Raw genomic sequence first — 15,598 nt, 5'->3', positions numbered from 1 at the left:
TGTAAGGAAAGTACTTTCCAATCAATCATTCTTGGAATAATGGAACAGTTCTCATTGATACAACATGATGGTTTTAACCTTTTACTGAAAATTATTTCTGTGCCAGAAGGGGTGATGGCATAATTCATCTTTCTTCCATAAAAATACCCAGGTGGTTACTATTCGCTGCCTTCGCACAGTGATATCCTCTTAAGGAAGAGCCGCTCTTACAGGATGGACGGGGCCTTCGCACTCCTGGGTTTGGAGAAGTCCTGGTGTGTGGCACTTGCGGAGGCAAGTGGACTATGAGTGGAGTGAAAGGACAGCAAAACACGCCCGGCCTACCTGCGCCCTCCAGGGGGGCTGGGCAGGGGGAAGGGCCCAGGCGCTCTGCGGGGCTGGTGGGGTAGGGAGCACGACACTCAGGTGCAGCTAGCGAGAGGCCCCCCGGGAGAGCATCTGCGAGGTGGGAGCTCCTGAGGGCAGCACCCTAGAGTTGGGGTGTGGGTTTGGGGTGGGCAACTTCTGCCCCAGAGCCTGAGGCATTCTTGCCCTCAGGAGGTTGTTACTCAGTTCCCTTCTCCTCCCCGTCGGACTGTCCCACCCCCTCACCTACCAGCTCACTTCCAGTCTCTCAGGGCTCCCCTCTCTTGACGAGAAATGGGCGCGCACTGACGAACCTCATGGAGCTGGTGCTGTCCCAGCAGAGCACGCCCACGTGTTGATGCAAGTCCAAGTGGGCCAAGTTAACTCTTTCGTCTGAGCTTCTGCACAGTCAGGCTCTTGGCTGGGTGCTGTGCCTACCGTGGCCTTGATTTCACAAGACCCCGTGGAGAGGTGGGTGTGGTTGGGGCCCCGGGATTCAAGGTGGCACTGCACCAGGGTCCCCAGGTGAGGGGGGCACTGTGGTCTGCAGGCCATGCTCAGCTCATCACGCTGTGTGCCTGGCCAAAGGGGCACCTTCTTCTAATTTGCACTAAGCGCCCCAGAGGTTGGCAGCAACACTGGAGGGTCCTGATTTTAAAACTGAGGAACTAGGATTCGAGGAGGTTAAGTAACTTGCCCGAGGGAAGAATAAAGGTGGTAAAGGGCAGTCAGGAGCTGTACCAAGGTCATCTGTGTGGAAATCCAGCAACAGAGCAGGTGGAGAAGCTATTTTGGGAAAGAAAGATTGGGCTTTTGGCTAAGGCTTGAATTTTCCTATTTCCCCGTGGGAAGGCTTAGGTTTTCTATAGCACTGAAGAATGACGGGGATGACAGAGTGAAGACGGTGAATGTCTAATGCTGTCCCTCTGTACGGGGACCCACTTTCCTCCGTGTGCTTGGAGCAGGAGTAGAGAAGAGACTGTGACCTTGCGTTGCCCTCGTCAGGTGTGGGGGAGAGTGGGAGTGCAAAGAAAGCTAAGGTTTTAGGAAATACCACCTCCGATGAACAGCCAGTTAGTCTAACCGGGTTAAGGAAAGAGGAGAGGTCAGGAGGGAGTCTACAGGTCAGAAGGAAACAGAGGGAACTAAGGGCAGTGGGAAGTGAGATAAGAGGCGAGAGAGCTGGTTGTGCCCAGAGAGCAGGATGTGAGGTGTACTCCCATATAATGGAAGCCATGCAGGTATTAACCATTTCCTGGGCAGTCTCATGGAAGTGGGAGGTGAAGAGTCACTGGAAATGAGGGCATCTGGGAACTATGAGACTCAGTGATGGTTCACCCTCGTGGCACTGAAGTCATCTGACAGGATGGCAGCAGTGGGGTGGAGAGAAAAATGGTGATGTAGATAAACAGAACGGTCAGGCAAGGAGGTCAAGGCATCGTAAGTGAATTGCACGAGGCTCGAAGATACAGGAATCTCTACAGGAGGGTAGATGAGGGATGGCTGGAGGCTGCAGCAAACGGGCTTTGGGATAGGAGCAGCTTTGACCTGCGAAGGCTTTCTGGAGAGTTAAGGATGTAAAGGAGCTTACGATGAGGAATAAGACAGCCGGGGCGGGGTGGGGCGGTGGGGCTGGGGCTTCAGTGGAATATTCAGGAGGGAGAGAAGCACAGAGCAGCAGGGGACTCTCCTGGGTTCCGTGTCTCTGACTTTCCTTCGTCTCTATCATGGGGCCCTTTCCCTTCTCCTGCACTAACAATATTGGCATTCCCTTGGCTTCCGTCCTTGGCCCACTGTCCTCATTCCCCATAATTTCCAGGGGGATCTCTACTGCTGTGCAGTTACAGTTTCAACTGCTATGAACACGATGAGTCCCAAGTCAGTATCTTCAGCACACACTCTCCTGTCTTCGGATTCGTGTATCCAACTGTCCATGAGTCTGCTCGACCAGGCTCATGTCCCCTGCGGGCAACTCTAACTCGGCATGCCCCAAATGAACTCGCACCTCTGCCTGAACACGGGGCCCCTTATCTTTCCCACACTGGAAGTCTGGGGGTCTTCTGGATATTGCCCTCCCACAGAACGAATTATTCACCGGTTGCCAAGTTTAAATCCTAAATATTTCTCAAATCTGTCCTCTCATCTCTATCCCTCCTCCCATCACCCTACTTCATGCTCACATCACCTCTAGAGGATGGCATTAACTTCCTGACTAGTCTGGCCCCTTCCAACCCAGCCTCCACACTGCTGTAAATCTGGCCACTTTACCTCCATGCCTAAAGCCCTTTGAATGCTTCTCATCTTCCTTAGGATACAATTTTAGCTCTTCAGCATGGCGCATGAGGCTCCCTAGCACACTTGCCTAGTTTCATCTCTCACCTCTTCCTATTCACCTGTGGAAACTTGGGTCTTCATTCACGCAAATATCTCACTTGGACTCTTCCCTAGACTAACTCCTACTCATCTTCTAAGACTCCACTGAGGTATTAACTAGTCATCACATATTTACTGACTGGCACCACATTTAAAGCACGGTGTCTTCCCCAATCCCAGGAGTCTGGGGAGGTACCCTCGGGCATGCTCCTGCCCTCCTCCTTGGCCTTCATCCCTTCAGACTAGCATGGCGCCAGGCTCACCACTGAAACACGTGCTGACTAAATGGAGAACTGTCAGGAGGATGGGTGCTGAGTGATCAGGTGAGGAGCACACATTGTCCCAAGAATGCCCTGGAGCAGGCATGACAATGAGACAGACCTGTGAAAGTCCCAGTTTGCCAAATTCTAGTTGATAGAAAAGTGGATGTTAGAAGTTAGAAGTTAGTTAGAAGGCATGATGGGTATTAAGTGTGGTTGGGGAAAAAACCCATGTGATGAAAATCCCCAAGGTAAGAACTTGTCAGGCGGCTACAACAGATCCCAGACAATCTTGCAAGAATGATGTCATCACGAGGCTTCAGTTCTCAGGAATCCATCCCCACGCTGGATGACTCATCACCTGAACTGCTGACGGACCCTAACAGCTAAAACCCTCGCATTCTTCCTCGATGGCTTAACACATTCCATCTGAGGAGTAGATACCACTTTCCTTTCTTTTCAAAACCTCTCCCTACACAAAGCTATTCAAAGCCCACACTGTGGACCGGAATTCCTCAGCCAGGCTTGTGGTTTTAGAGGCCAGGGAAAAGGCAGATGGGATGAAACATGACTAAATCCCAAATCAATGCACTATTTCTTCTCCAGAAAGAATATCGCAAGGGGTTCAGGAAAGAGAGAGAGAGAACAATGTCAGCCTGCCAGGATCCCTGCCACCTTCCACCCCCACGCCAGCAGGGGGGTGCCAATGTTGAGATGGCTCGCCCTCAGGCTAGCATGGGGGCCAGTCCTGCTTTGCTCCTGCTTCCACGTTCTGAGAATGGGCTCCTGCCTCGCTCCTGTCTACAGGGGGTTGAGGCATGAACATCTGGCGGGCCTGGGGAAGTACAAGTCATTCTTTATCCTTTAAGGGCTAATCACGGACTGGCAGGAGCCCTCGTGTTGTGACCCCCGAGGAAGCAGCAGAGAGGGAACAAACAAATGTGGTTTTAAGTCCTGCCTTTTTATTAGCCATGTGTCATCTTTTAAGAATGGCAAATTCAGTATTTTTATACCTACAGTGGAGCCCCGCTGGACATAGCTGGGGAAAATGGTTTTTTCAACTGGGAACATGTTTTCATAGCTGGGACAATGCAGTAAATGGTCTGGAGTCAGATGGACCTGAGTTTATGTCCTGATTTCACCATCCTGGCAAGTTACTCAACCTTCTCTGTGACTATCTGTAAAATGGGAACCTACCTCATAGGGCTACTATAAATACTGAATTAGATAATGTGTATGAAAGGCCTAGCCCGGTGCCTGGAGCAGAGCGGGTGCTCCACAAGAGGGGTGGACTAGACAGCATCATCTCAGAGGACTCCTTCGTTTGTTAACGTTTTTCGAAACGAAAGCGCATGGCCTAGGTCAGAAGGGACCAGGCAAGGGTTCTAAGGGACAAAGAGGGTCGTGATCCTAGGGTATGACCCCAGGGTCCCAGGGGAAGGAGTGTATGCTGTGACTAGCTTTATGCTGCAGGATGCTCTCATAGCCAGGAAGAGACAGCAACCAGTGTCCTGCAGCTCTTAATTGCTAGGGAGGCCAGGCTCCAGAGAGTTCTAGTGGTGACTGCCTGTAGGTGCTGGGGTCTGGGACATCCATTCCTCTGTGGGGGCAGGGAGATACTTTAGGAGACCTTTAAAGAGGCTGTGAGGAGGAGATTAAAGAAATGTGCAGTGAAGAGTGTAAAGGCCCCTCTAGTCAGTGCAAGACTGGGGAAACCTGGTAAATGTTATGCTTTCACTTGGGGAGAAGGAACACAGGCAGAGCAAGAGGTTCTGGGAGAGGCCTACAGGGTGAGGGGCTGGAGGAGAGCACGGGAAGAGGGTGAGCCACTGGCGGGGAGAGCTGTGCCCCTCCACCAGCACCCCACTTTCCCTCACAGCAAGCCAGTCGCCAGGCAGAGGGCTGTTTCTGCCGGGGAGGAGGACGTGGTGGCAGAGCCTGGAGGACGGCAGGCAGGCTGAACAGATGGCGCGGGGACAGCATGATTTTGGAGGACACTCCTCTAGCTGTGCTGGAATCTCAAGTCAGGGCCCATCCTGGTTAGTGATGGGACACTGGGCCACCTGATCATCTTCTCCATGGGACTGACCTCACCACTCACTCTAAGTGTGCGCAGAGAGGGGCCCCGCCTAGACCTTTCATTCCATCCAGGGCATGCATTCTCAACTGGGGTGGGACCTCTCCGACGGGGGTGAAAATTCATGCTTGCGTGAGGGGGAGGAGGTTGTGGTGAAACATTTTTTTAAAGATATTACAATGATTTGTGGCTTTCTGAAGGCACAGTAGGTGACCATATCTATCTGGAAAGAGAGAGTATCTGTGGTACTAAAATTTCATGGGGGAAGATGACAAATAGGAAAAAAAAAATCTTAAAAGGCTCACTTGGGGTGGGTGGTGATTACCGCAAGACAGGTTGAGAAACCCTGAAGTAGGGCCTCGTGTTCCCGAAAACCTGCCAGTGGCCTGGTTAGGATCTGCTGGTGCGCTAAGAAACCCGACCCAGGGGGTGCTCAGTCAGTCAAGCGTCTGACTCTTGATTTCAGCTCAGGTCATGGTCTCAGGGTTGTGAGATCGAACCCAGTGTCAGGTTCCACACTCTGCACAGAGTTGGCTTGAGTTTCTCTCTCCTTCTCCCTCTGCCCCTCCCCCGACCCTCTCTCTCTAAAATAAATAAGTAAATCTTAAAAAAAAAAAAAAAGAAGAAGAAGAAGAAGCCCTAGCCAGCAACCTCCAAATTGCAAGGCACGCTAGGCAGGTGTTGGTAGCTCCCTGCTTGCTTTCGGCTGAGCCAGAAATCCCTACCTCTCCCAGCCAGTTCCTCTCCTGTTTGCCTCAGTCAGGCCTCCGTGACCACCAGTGAGCCCTGGGCGAGCCCCACGCCCCGCAGTGAGGACTTCCCAAGGAGATTAGAACTAGTGGAGCCTGGCCTATCTTCCCAAGGTAGGAAAGTGTAAAGGTTCTCTCCTCGGCAGACAGCAGTGAGTCTGACGAACGTACCATGAGATAGGGTGATGCTTACACAAGAGCCCTGCTTCACAGCTCAAATCTGAGTATCTCTATTTTCCCTTATCAGTGCATACTGACATCATAAGGATGAGATCACATCCTTTCCAACCTCAACCTTCTGGCTGTCCTAACCAGATCAGTTTAGAAGCATCAAGATGGACAGTGAGAATCCAGCTTCCTTATCACTATTTTGTAAGAGCTACTGATTTTTATTCTAAATAAACCTGTAGGGAACACGGACAAATCATTATGTCATAAATGTCCATAACTATGGCTTCAACTATTAGCCACCTTTGTTTATTACATTTAAATTTCATTTATTAGGCTGAGATAGTCAGCTTTTAAAACACTGTGTGATTAAAAGAAAGAGCAAATATTTCCTGCCTTAATGTATTTCAAATGATTATTATTTCATATTAATCAAGTTTGAAACTGTATGCAGCAAAGTATGGATGATTTTTATTCCTGTCTTTTAAATAGGTACAATGTTTTCCCAGCTCTACAATTTATTAGCTATTTGATTAAAAAAAAAAAACACAAAAACAGCACCTTTTGGGGAGCCTGGGTGGCATGGTTGGTTAAGTGTCCAACTCTGGGTTTTGGCTCAGGTCATGATCTCAGGGTCGTGAGATGGAGCCCCACATGGGGCTCCATGCTCAACGCAGAGTCTCCTTGGGTCTCTTTCTCCCTCTCCTGCTGCCCCTCCCTTTACCCTCCCCTGTGCTCTCTCTCCCTCTCTCTTTCAAATAAATAAATCTTTTTTTTTTTTAAAGATTTATTTATTTATTTATTTGACAGAGAGAGAGAGACAGCGAGAGAGGGAACACAAGCAGGGGGGAATGGAAGAGGGTGAAGCAGGCTTGCCGCCGAGCAGAGAGCCTGATGCGGGGCTCGATCCCAGGACCCTGGGATCATGACCTGAGCCGAAGGCAGACGCTTAACGACTGAGCCACCCAGGCGCCCCCAAATAAATAAATCTTAAAAAAAAACAAAAAACCCACTTTTTTTTTTTAAATGTCAGCTCTAGGCCCAACATGGGGCTCCAACTCACAATTCCAGGATCAAGAGTTACATGTTCTACCAACTAGGCCAGCCAGGAGCCCCCCCAAAAAACAGCTTTATTGAGATATAATTAATATACCATATAATCTGCCCACTTTAAGTATACAATTCAATGTTTTTAAATATATTCACAGGGTTGAACAACCATCACCACAGTCTAATGTTAGAAATTTTCGTCCCCTCTATAAGAAACCTTGTACCCACTAACAATCACACCCCCCTCCTTCCTGATCCCGCCACGCCTAGGAAACACTAATCTACTTTCTGTCTCTGTAGATTTGTTAAGTAGGCACACATTTTTGAAGAAAATCATTTCATATTCCAACTCCATAATTAACCAATAGCTTATTATTGCATAATCAGCCAATAACTTAATCACATTTAACCAATTAGAATCATACCTCATCTCTTGATTTTCGCTGGCACTTTGTGTGAAAGTGAAGTTGACGTTGGTCTAGCGGGAACTGCTCTGTGTTACTAAAACTGCATTCCTAATAAGCACTAAGGCGACAGATTTACCTTCCTGCCTAGAGATGTTCACTGAAGAGTCAGTAAAGTTTTTAAGTGAAATGATAAATGCACCAGGAGCTTGCCGTTGAAGAATTCCTATGGTGAAGGTGTTTGTAAAGGCTAATCTCTAAGGGCACCTGGGTAGCTCTGCCTTCGGCTCAGGTCATGATCTCAGGGTCCTGGGATCGAGCCCCACGTCGTGCTCCCTGCTCCGTGAGGGGTTGGCTTCTCCCTCTGCCTCTCCCCCAGCTTGTGTTCTCTCACTCACTCACTCACTCTCTCTCTCTCAAATAAACAGAGTCTTAAAAAACAAAAAGCAAAATCCGGCTAATCTCTAAGGTAAAATCCACCCACATTCTCTCCAGCACAGACACGTTGACTGGTCTGGTTTTGAACTCTTGGTTTCCATAGATTTGGTTTGCTTGAGGGATTTTCTTTTTGGTCCTCTCTGCAATGATTACTGTGTGGCAATGGACACTTAGCGTCCTTCTTGAAGGTCACGACTCCCTTGCATAGCACTGAAATGGGTGGTTTCAGTCCAGACCCTTCCGCTGCTAGCATGTGACAAGTTCTGGTCACGAGAGCTTTAGTGCGTATACACACGCAGTCTGTCCTTACCAATCATCACAGAGTTTTCCATAGCAAACAGCATGTCTGAAAATGGATATATTTTTCTAGACCTTGTAGCTGTTTATCAGGCAGTGGTGTCCCTCTCTTAGCACCAGATAAATGCGTGGGCTGAAATGGCAGAATCTGAGGCACGTCCATTAAGATGATGAAGCATTCATTATATAGACAAAAAGGTGGATCTGGCCAAGGAAATTATAACTTTCCCCAAGTCTTTGCCCTCGTGTAATGCTCAGATTACCGGAATCCTATTTGCGGAATAACAATGACTTCCACTTTTTCACAGGACCAGTAGCATACCAATATGCTTTACAGAGCGTGTTTGCAGATGTGATTCACTTTGAGTCTCATTACAATCCTGTGACGTAGGTAGGATGGGTCTTGCATTTTCCAGATGAGAAACCAAGTGTGAGAACCTGCTCAAGGTCAAATGGCGAAGTGGCGGAAGCAGATGCCTCAGCTGCGGTAGGTCTCTGCAGAAGCAGTCCTCTGGAGAAGCCATACATGGACTCCAGCTTTGCTCAAAAAGATCATGGAACTTTTTCTTTGGAATACTTTCCGAATCTGTAGCACATCTTTGAACATCCTCAATGGAGGCAATATCTCATCTTCTAAGTCTGTGGTCCTCAAACTAGAGCAAGCATTAGAATTACCTGGAGGGCTTGTTACAACGCGGATTGCTGCGCCCACCCCCAAGTTTCTGATCCATTAAATCTGAGGTAGGGCCCAGATGATGTTCCCAGGTGGTGCTGATACAGCTAGTCCAGCGCTGCATTTTGAGAACCACTCCTCTAAGGAATTTACTTCTGGAAAGAGGGAATCATTAATAACCAAGTCTAGTGATGACAGTGGGAGATCAAGCTAGGGAATTCCACCGTTGGCCAAGACCGTGCGCAACGATAAAGACCACCACCAGTTCTGAGGGCAATTCGAATAAAGAACTCCAAAAAGGTTCTAAATAATGGCGCTTTGGTTGGACTAAGTGTGAAGCTTCCCAATATCACTGCTTTAAAGGGGATTTCACTCTTTCAGATGTGTGCTAAAGAACTTTTTCTGGCACAGTAGTACATGTGTGAGATGTGCGTTACCAACTCTTGAATTTCCCAGCTTGAGGAAAAGAAAAGAAACCATGGGGGTGACACCCACATTAGGGAGAATCAGTATCAGGGAAGAATAAATAGCCATTTCCAGCAGTTGACTAGTCAGACTGGTGTAGCAGGGGTCCGTTCTGGGCTGCAAACGTGACAGGTGTGGAAGATGGGGGAAAACGTGGACTCTTCCTACCCTGACTGTTCTGTTGAGATTAGAATGGAAAAGGTAAAAAGATCTAATTTTGGATGCCAAAGACAAACACGCAACATTTTATGGGGAAAGAATTTTCCAGCAGGCAAGAAAAATGAACTATCTTAGGTACTTAGGCTGGGAGTCAATCCTTCGTGTCACAAAAGGGAAAAAAAGAGGCGGAGGACTGCCTAAATATTCGTTCTAATTTTATTTTCAATTCTACATTACATTAAACTCTCCTTGTACTCCTCTTTAATTTACAGCAACTGCTGACACAAATTGGTGTGCCTTCTCTTTGACATCAGTGTTTCTCTTGAATTATGCATTTCCATCTGGAATGAGGTTTGGGGGCTAAAGCCGTCTTTATTTTAGATGGATGAAAACAGAGAGGAATCAGTCGGGGGTTGAGTGCAAAACCAAAGGTAGGTGGGGCCGATATACATTCAAGGTAGCATCTCACTGCCCCAAAAGACTGTAATATAAATGGTATTAAAAAATGACACCGGTCTTGCAATTTTCAACATATTGATTAAAATTCAGCTACTAGAGAATAAGAAAAACGATCAGCCCTCATCCCAGAACTTCCAGATTCTTCATTTACTGGTACCCTACAAGTATTTGGTAACCATTTGTAAGAGTACAGATGATCATAGAAATTGCATCAACTCTATTTGATCTACATCGTACATTGGTTGTGGTGGTTCACCCTCAGAGGTCAGCGCCATGGACTGATCTGGCTCCATTTGTGATGATATATGGCTCCTGGTCCAAGTCAACCAGTGGTCCATATTGACAGAGGTCATTTGCTGGCTCCATCTGGGGCCTGATTCAGTATCTACTGGTTCTGGGCTGGCCATTCATACCAGATGGGGTATTAAAAAAAAAAAAAGATTATTTATTTATTTGAGAGAGAGAGCAGGGGGAGGAGCAGAGGGGGAGGGAAAAGGACGGGGAAGGAATCTCAAGCAGACTCCACGCTGAACTCAGAGCCGGACGTGGGGCTCGATCCCACAATGCTGAGACCATGACCTCAGCTGAAACCAAGAGTCAGACGCTTAACCAGCTGAACCAGCCATGTGCCCCAAAATGGGGCATTTTGACGAAGCTATTTTGAGTTAGCCCTTGCATCAAAATGACCATACAAACAGTGTCTCAAATTACCAAATAACATACAGAACAGACATCCCTATCCCCATACCCTCTTCTGCACCTCATGCCACTCTCAGCCCAAGCCTGGGCTCTGCCCTAAGAGCAATCCTCAGCCATCTCAGAAAACCCTCCATTTTTAATCTTTCCCAATCACACACTCCACCCCAGGAGTGGAAACTGGGGACAGTCTTTGCTTTGTACACTGCTTGGTGATTTAGAAAGGAGGAGAATTTTATGTTTTACTTTTTATGTTTTACTTATCATAGTTTAATGTGAAAAAGTTCTTCAATCAGTATGGCCACATGAAAGCAGCTCGGTCATAATACTGTTGGGCTAAAACTGGCTGTGCCCAGCAGCCACGGCATGATGTCACTTCCTCTCTAACAGCGACCGGGGCTCGACCAGCCTGAAGAACATGTGAGAGGCTCTGCTGTCAACCTGGGAGTGGTGGGCCGTGAGGTCAGGGAGCCCAATGCTGCCCTCGCCCCTCTTCAGGTTCAGAGGCAGGGCCGGCCTGTGCTCAGCAGGGGCTGCTCTTAGTCACAGCCCTCGCTGCTCTTCGGGCTGGCTGGCCACAGAGAATGGCCTGTGGAGACTTGAAACTGGTCAAAAAACCCCATTCTGGCCGAAAATGTCTGCGGTGGATTAATTTATTCTGTAATTTAAAGAATTCCATTATTGGAATGCAATTAATGAAAGAGAAGTAGAATCCTGAATATGAGCTAAAACTGGAATAAAAAAAGGCCCTTTCTTCAGGCAACATTAATGGAAGCTTTGTATATAAATAACTTTATACATTGGTGAATAAATGGCACTTACAACTACAATGTCTATGAGTGATTCGCTGGGTTCTAAAAACTGGCCTTGCCTTCTGTGGTCAGCCATCTTTTTTCTTTGGGACTCCACTATTCTCAACAGAAAACAGTTAATCCGATATGATTTAGTATCTCACAAAAGATTCTGCTAAAACATTTTCTGCCAAATGTTCATCTTCTAACAGCTGCTTTTTTATGTCAGTGAGAGGTACTTGAAATAAAATCATTGTTCTCTGTGAAAACTGCGTGCTCCATAATACAGAGCTACCAGATTATTAAACAGTAAAGATATCTGATAATATTAGCACCAACCACAGGTCCCTCTTCTGCTGATGCACTAAATTTTGAGTAATTAGTTGTTGCGCAATATCGTATTTATATCCTTTTTTTTGCTTGAGCTGTTAGGCCACAAAATCAGTAGGCAGTTGCTGTTATAAAAGGGTTCTCTGGGGTATTTATAATGTTTCTGGTTCCTTACAGTTGCTGGTTCACTCTTGGGTCTTGGGCTAGTTGTACATGGTGGGAACGAAGGATGGAACTGAACAATTGTTCTGAGAGTCTCACTGCTGAAGGCTGGTGTGGATGATTCACAACAAACTGTGGACGCCTTGGCTGGAATACCTGGTGTTTTGTCTACACAACCCCAATTCATCACATACTGGCTGATTTGTCACTTCATCAGGGGGAGAGGGTGTAGTTATGTGAAGGCTGTGTTTGTATCTGGAGAAAGCTAGCGTTTCGGGCACAGGTGTTAGGGGAGATACCTCAACGAGCACTGTGTTGCAAAAGAGTTCCCTTCACATGCTGTTTACTTTAAGTGAAGGATAAATTTCTGCTCCAAATGCCTCTCTGTTGCACAGATAAGTGATTCCCCAAAATGGGGGTGGCAGGCAGCCAGACATGCCCAATGGAAGGGCATGCAGGGATCATCTGAGCATTTCATTTTATTTTCTGTAAACTACACCGCCACTTTCCTGTGCCATCTGCAGAGAATCACCAATGATATGGACTGTTTCTGATGGGAGTACGTCTTGGTCCTTAGGTGAGTCAAGGCTCAAAACATGCTGACAACCACGGACACTGGTAGAAGGATCTATTGGTTTTGACCATGAAATAAGCATCTTACTTGGTCCCCCGACCCTTTTATTTTAAAGGAAATGACCTACCGTTATGTTCTCTGAATTCTTAAGAGTTCTTAAACTCACTTCTCAGCATCTCCATTGCCACCTCCCTAGTCCAGGCTGCCAGAATCTGTTACTAGATAAGATCATTGCAACAGTCTGGGTGGTTCCCCCTGCCTCCAGTATTGTAATCTCCAATTTATTATTCTTTTTCTTTTCTTTTTTTTTAAAGAATAAATTGGAGCCCAATGCAGAACTTGAACAAGGGACTTAAACCCATAACCCTGAGATCAAGACCTGAGCTGAAATCAAGAGTTGGATTAACTGACTGAGCCCCCCAGGTGCCCCTCCAACTTATTCTTTATAAGCAGCCATGTTAATCTTTTAATAGAGTACAAATCTGATACAATCTATCTCTGCCTAAACTCTTCAGTGACTCTCCACTGCCCTCAGGAGAATGTGCAAATTTCCCGTTGTGGCAAATGAAGCCCTTCACAACCCGTCCCTTTTATAGCTGCACCTCATCCTTCTCCATCCTTCCTTGTACTGTAAGCTCTTTCCACACAGAACTGCTTGAAAAGGCACCAACACGGACACACTCTCTTGGCTCTGGACCTTTCATGAGCTGCTGCCTCTGCCTGGATTACCCTTCCCCAAACTGACTTATCCTTTACCTCACCTTCCCTTGCCCTCTCAAAGCAGGGTCATGGGCTCCTCAGGCCAGGTGGGCTCCTCGGCCGCACTCCCATAGCACTTCAGGTGCATCCCCATCACAGCACTTCTCATTTGACTGTGGGCTACAGACTCTTCCAGACCCAAGCTCTTTGGGGCCAGGGACCACCCTATTATACCAGTGCACACCTGCTGTTTGCAATGCAGAAAATTAAAATACAGTGTGCTGAGTAAATGTGTGCACAGTGGGGTGCTCCTCACCCCATTTTGCCGTAACTTCCCACAGGGGTCTTTTCTGTTTCTTAAAAGACTGTGACTTTCTGTGTTTAAAGGACGGTGTTTTTAGTTCTTGAGGTCACTTTTGTTTCATTGACCCTGGGACAAGAATAAGGTGACGGGCAGCCTCAGGATCCCAGGCTTCTCTCTCTAGCGGCCTTTTTTTTTTTTTTTTTTTAGATTTTATTTATTTGAGAGAGAGAGAGACAGACAGACAGAGACAGAGAGGAGAGAGAAAGAGAGAGCACACGAGGGGAGGGAGAGAGGGAGAGGGGCAGAGGGAGGGGGAGAGAGAATCTCTAGCCGGCTCCACGCTCAGCGTGGAGCCTGAAACTGGGCTCAGTCTCACGACCCTGAGATCATGACCTGAGCCGAAACCAAGTGGGATGCTCAACTATCTGAGCCACCCAGGCACTCCTTTCTAGCAGTTTTAAAAGACATGAAGAATAGGAAAGAGAAGGTCTAATATATACCTTCTAGGGGTTCCAGAAGGAGATGATTGAGGAAGTAGGAGAGGCAATAATAAAGAGAGAATGCTTAAGAATTGTTCAGAATTGAGGAGAAACACAAATACTGACGTTCAGGAAGAAGAGAGGCATCAGCAATATAAATGACAAGAAGTTCAGATGTGGGCTCATTGTAGTAAAACTGCAGAATGGCAAAGATCAAGAGAAAGTCTTACAAAAACCCTACTGTTCTTCTGTTCAAATGTAAAAGCTAGGTTCTGACATAGGCTGCATCTTTATAGCACTAAGCATCCTAAGCCAAGAGGTTACATTGTGTTTGTGACATTTTATTTCTTAAAAACTACTTGTAGCAAAAATAGCAAAATATGAAGAAATAACAAAGCTGGGTGGTGGATCCATGGGTGGTCATGATCTTGTTCTCTATACTTTTCAGTGTCATTGAAAGATTTCACAATTTATAACGAAGGAAGGAAGGGAGGACTCAGGCGATCTGGCTGGCCTTGGGATGACTGGGGGAAGTAGTCAATGTAAGTATTTGATGCAAATTATATTTCATGTACAACTGAATCTACACAATTAGATGCCCACATGCTAAAAACTAAAAGAGCAGACTAAGTAGAGGAAGGCAGTTTTCTTTTTCTTTTTAAAAATTTTTAAAGATTTTATTTATTTATTTATTTGAGAGAGAGCACATGCAAGCACAAGCAGGGGTGAGGAGGGGCAGAGGGAGAGGGAGAATCCTGAAGTAGACTCCCTGCTGAGTGTGGAGCCCGACTTGGGGCTCCATCCCAGGACCCTGAGATCATGACCTGAGCCGAAGGCAGACGCTTAACCGACTGAGCCACCCAGATGCCCCAGAAGATGGTTTCCTTAACTGGGAACACGACAGTCACGGGAAGTCACTTAGCAAATGTAACCATGATCTTTCTTTTCCTAGTTTTCTCTCTTTTTTTTTTTTTTAAAGATTTTATTTATTTATTTGAGATAGAGAGTGAACGAAAGGGAGCAACAGAGGGAGAGGGAGAAGCAGACTCCCCGCTGAGCAGGGAGCCTGATGCAGGCCTGGATCCCAGGATGCTGAGATCATGCCTGAGCCCAAGGCAGACGCTTAACTGACTGAACCACCCAGGCGCTCCTGTTTTTTTTTGTTTGTTTGTTTTGTTTTGTTTTGACCAAAGGAAGGAAAAGGATATAAAACTTTGTCTTTAGAGACCCTTTCAGGGGAGATGTAATTCACCTAACCTCTGGACCCCCTCTATCCCCAAATCACGTTGCTTTCTCAGGGTTGTTCCACAGTATAGAGCCCTCCTATCGTGTTTAAAGGAGTGGAAGGACGAGGAGGGAAGTGTGAGTGACCGGCCGCCCCTTGACACCCTGTCCCACTGCAGTGCGTTTTACACACGCACACACACACGGCGCTCAGGCCACCGACAGTCTATTCACACGGCGCAGACATCCTCAGCGCTGAAAATACACAAAGTACTCACACCGCTCACCTACAACACACACGCTTTCACACCAAGGCAGACAGAAGTTCGCCAAGGCTCTTTTTTCATTTCCTCGTTCACCTCTGGCAGCAGCGACGGGCACGGAGGGCAGTGGGCATGGCTCCAGCTCACCGGGCTCCACAG

At 47.2% G+C, this 15,598-nt stretch overlaps 2 protein-coding genes across 7 annotated transcripts in view; one reads left to right on the top strand and one right to left on the bottom strand.

Annotated features, from left to right (window-relative positions):
• Nucleotides 1-12,736, top strand: part of MRPL33 (mitochondrial ribosomal protein L33) — a 47,540-nt gene extending 34,804 nt beyond the window's left edge. Inside the window, exon 5 of the mRNA XM_081797026.1 lies at nt 11,912-12,736. The gene's annotated coding sequence lies outside the window, so the exon portion shown is untranslated. The remainder of the gene's footprint in view (nt 1-11,911) is intronic.
• The window catches only part of RBKS (ribokinase), an 81,985-nt gene that overhangs the window by 8,343 nt on the left and 58,044 nt on the right, over nt 1-15,598 (bottom strand). The window lies entirely within an intron of this gene.

The sequence above is a fragment of the Leptonychotes weddellii genome, chromosome 10 (assembly GCF_054177405.1).
Source record: "Leptonychotes weddellii isolate Sample4059 chromosome 10, ASM5417740v2, whole genome shotgun sequence".
Classification (NCBI taxonomy): Eukaryota; Metazoa; Chordata; class Mammalia; order Carnivora; family Phocidae; genus Leptonychotes; species Leptonychotes weddellii.
The sequence above is the reverse complement of the archived record's forward strand: the minus strand, read 5'-3'. Positions and strand labels throughout refer to the sequence as shown.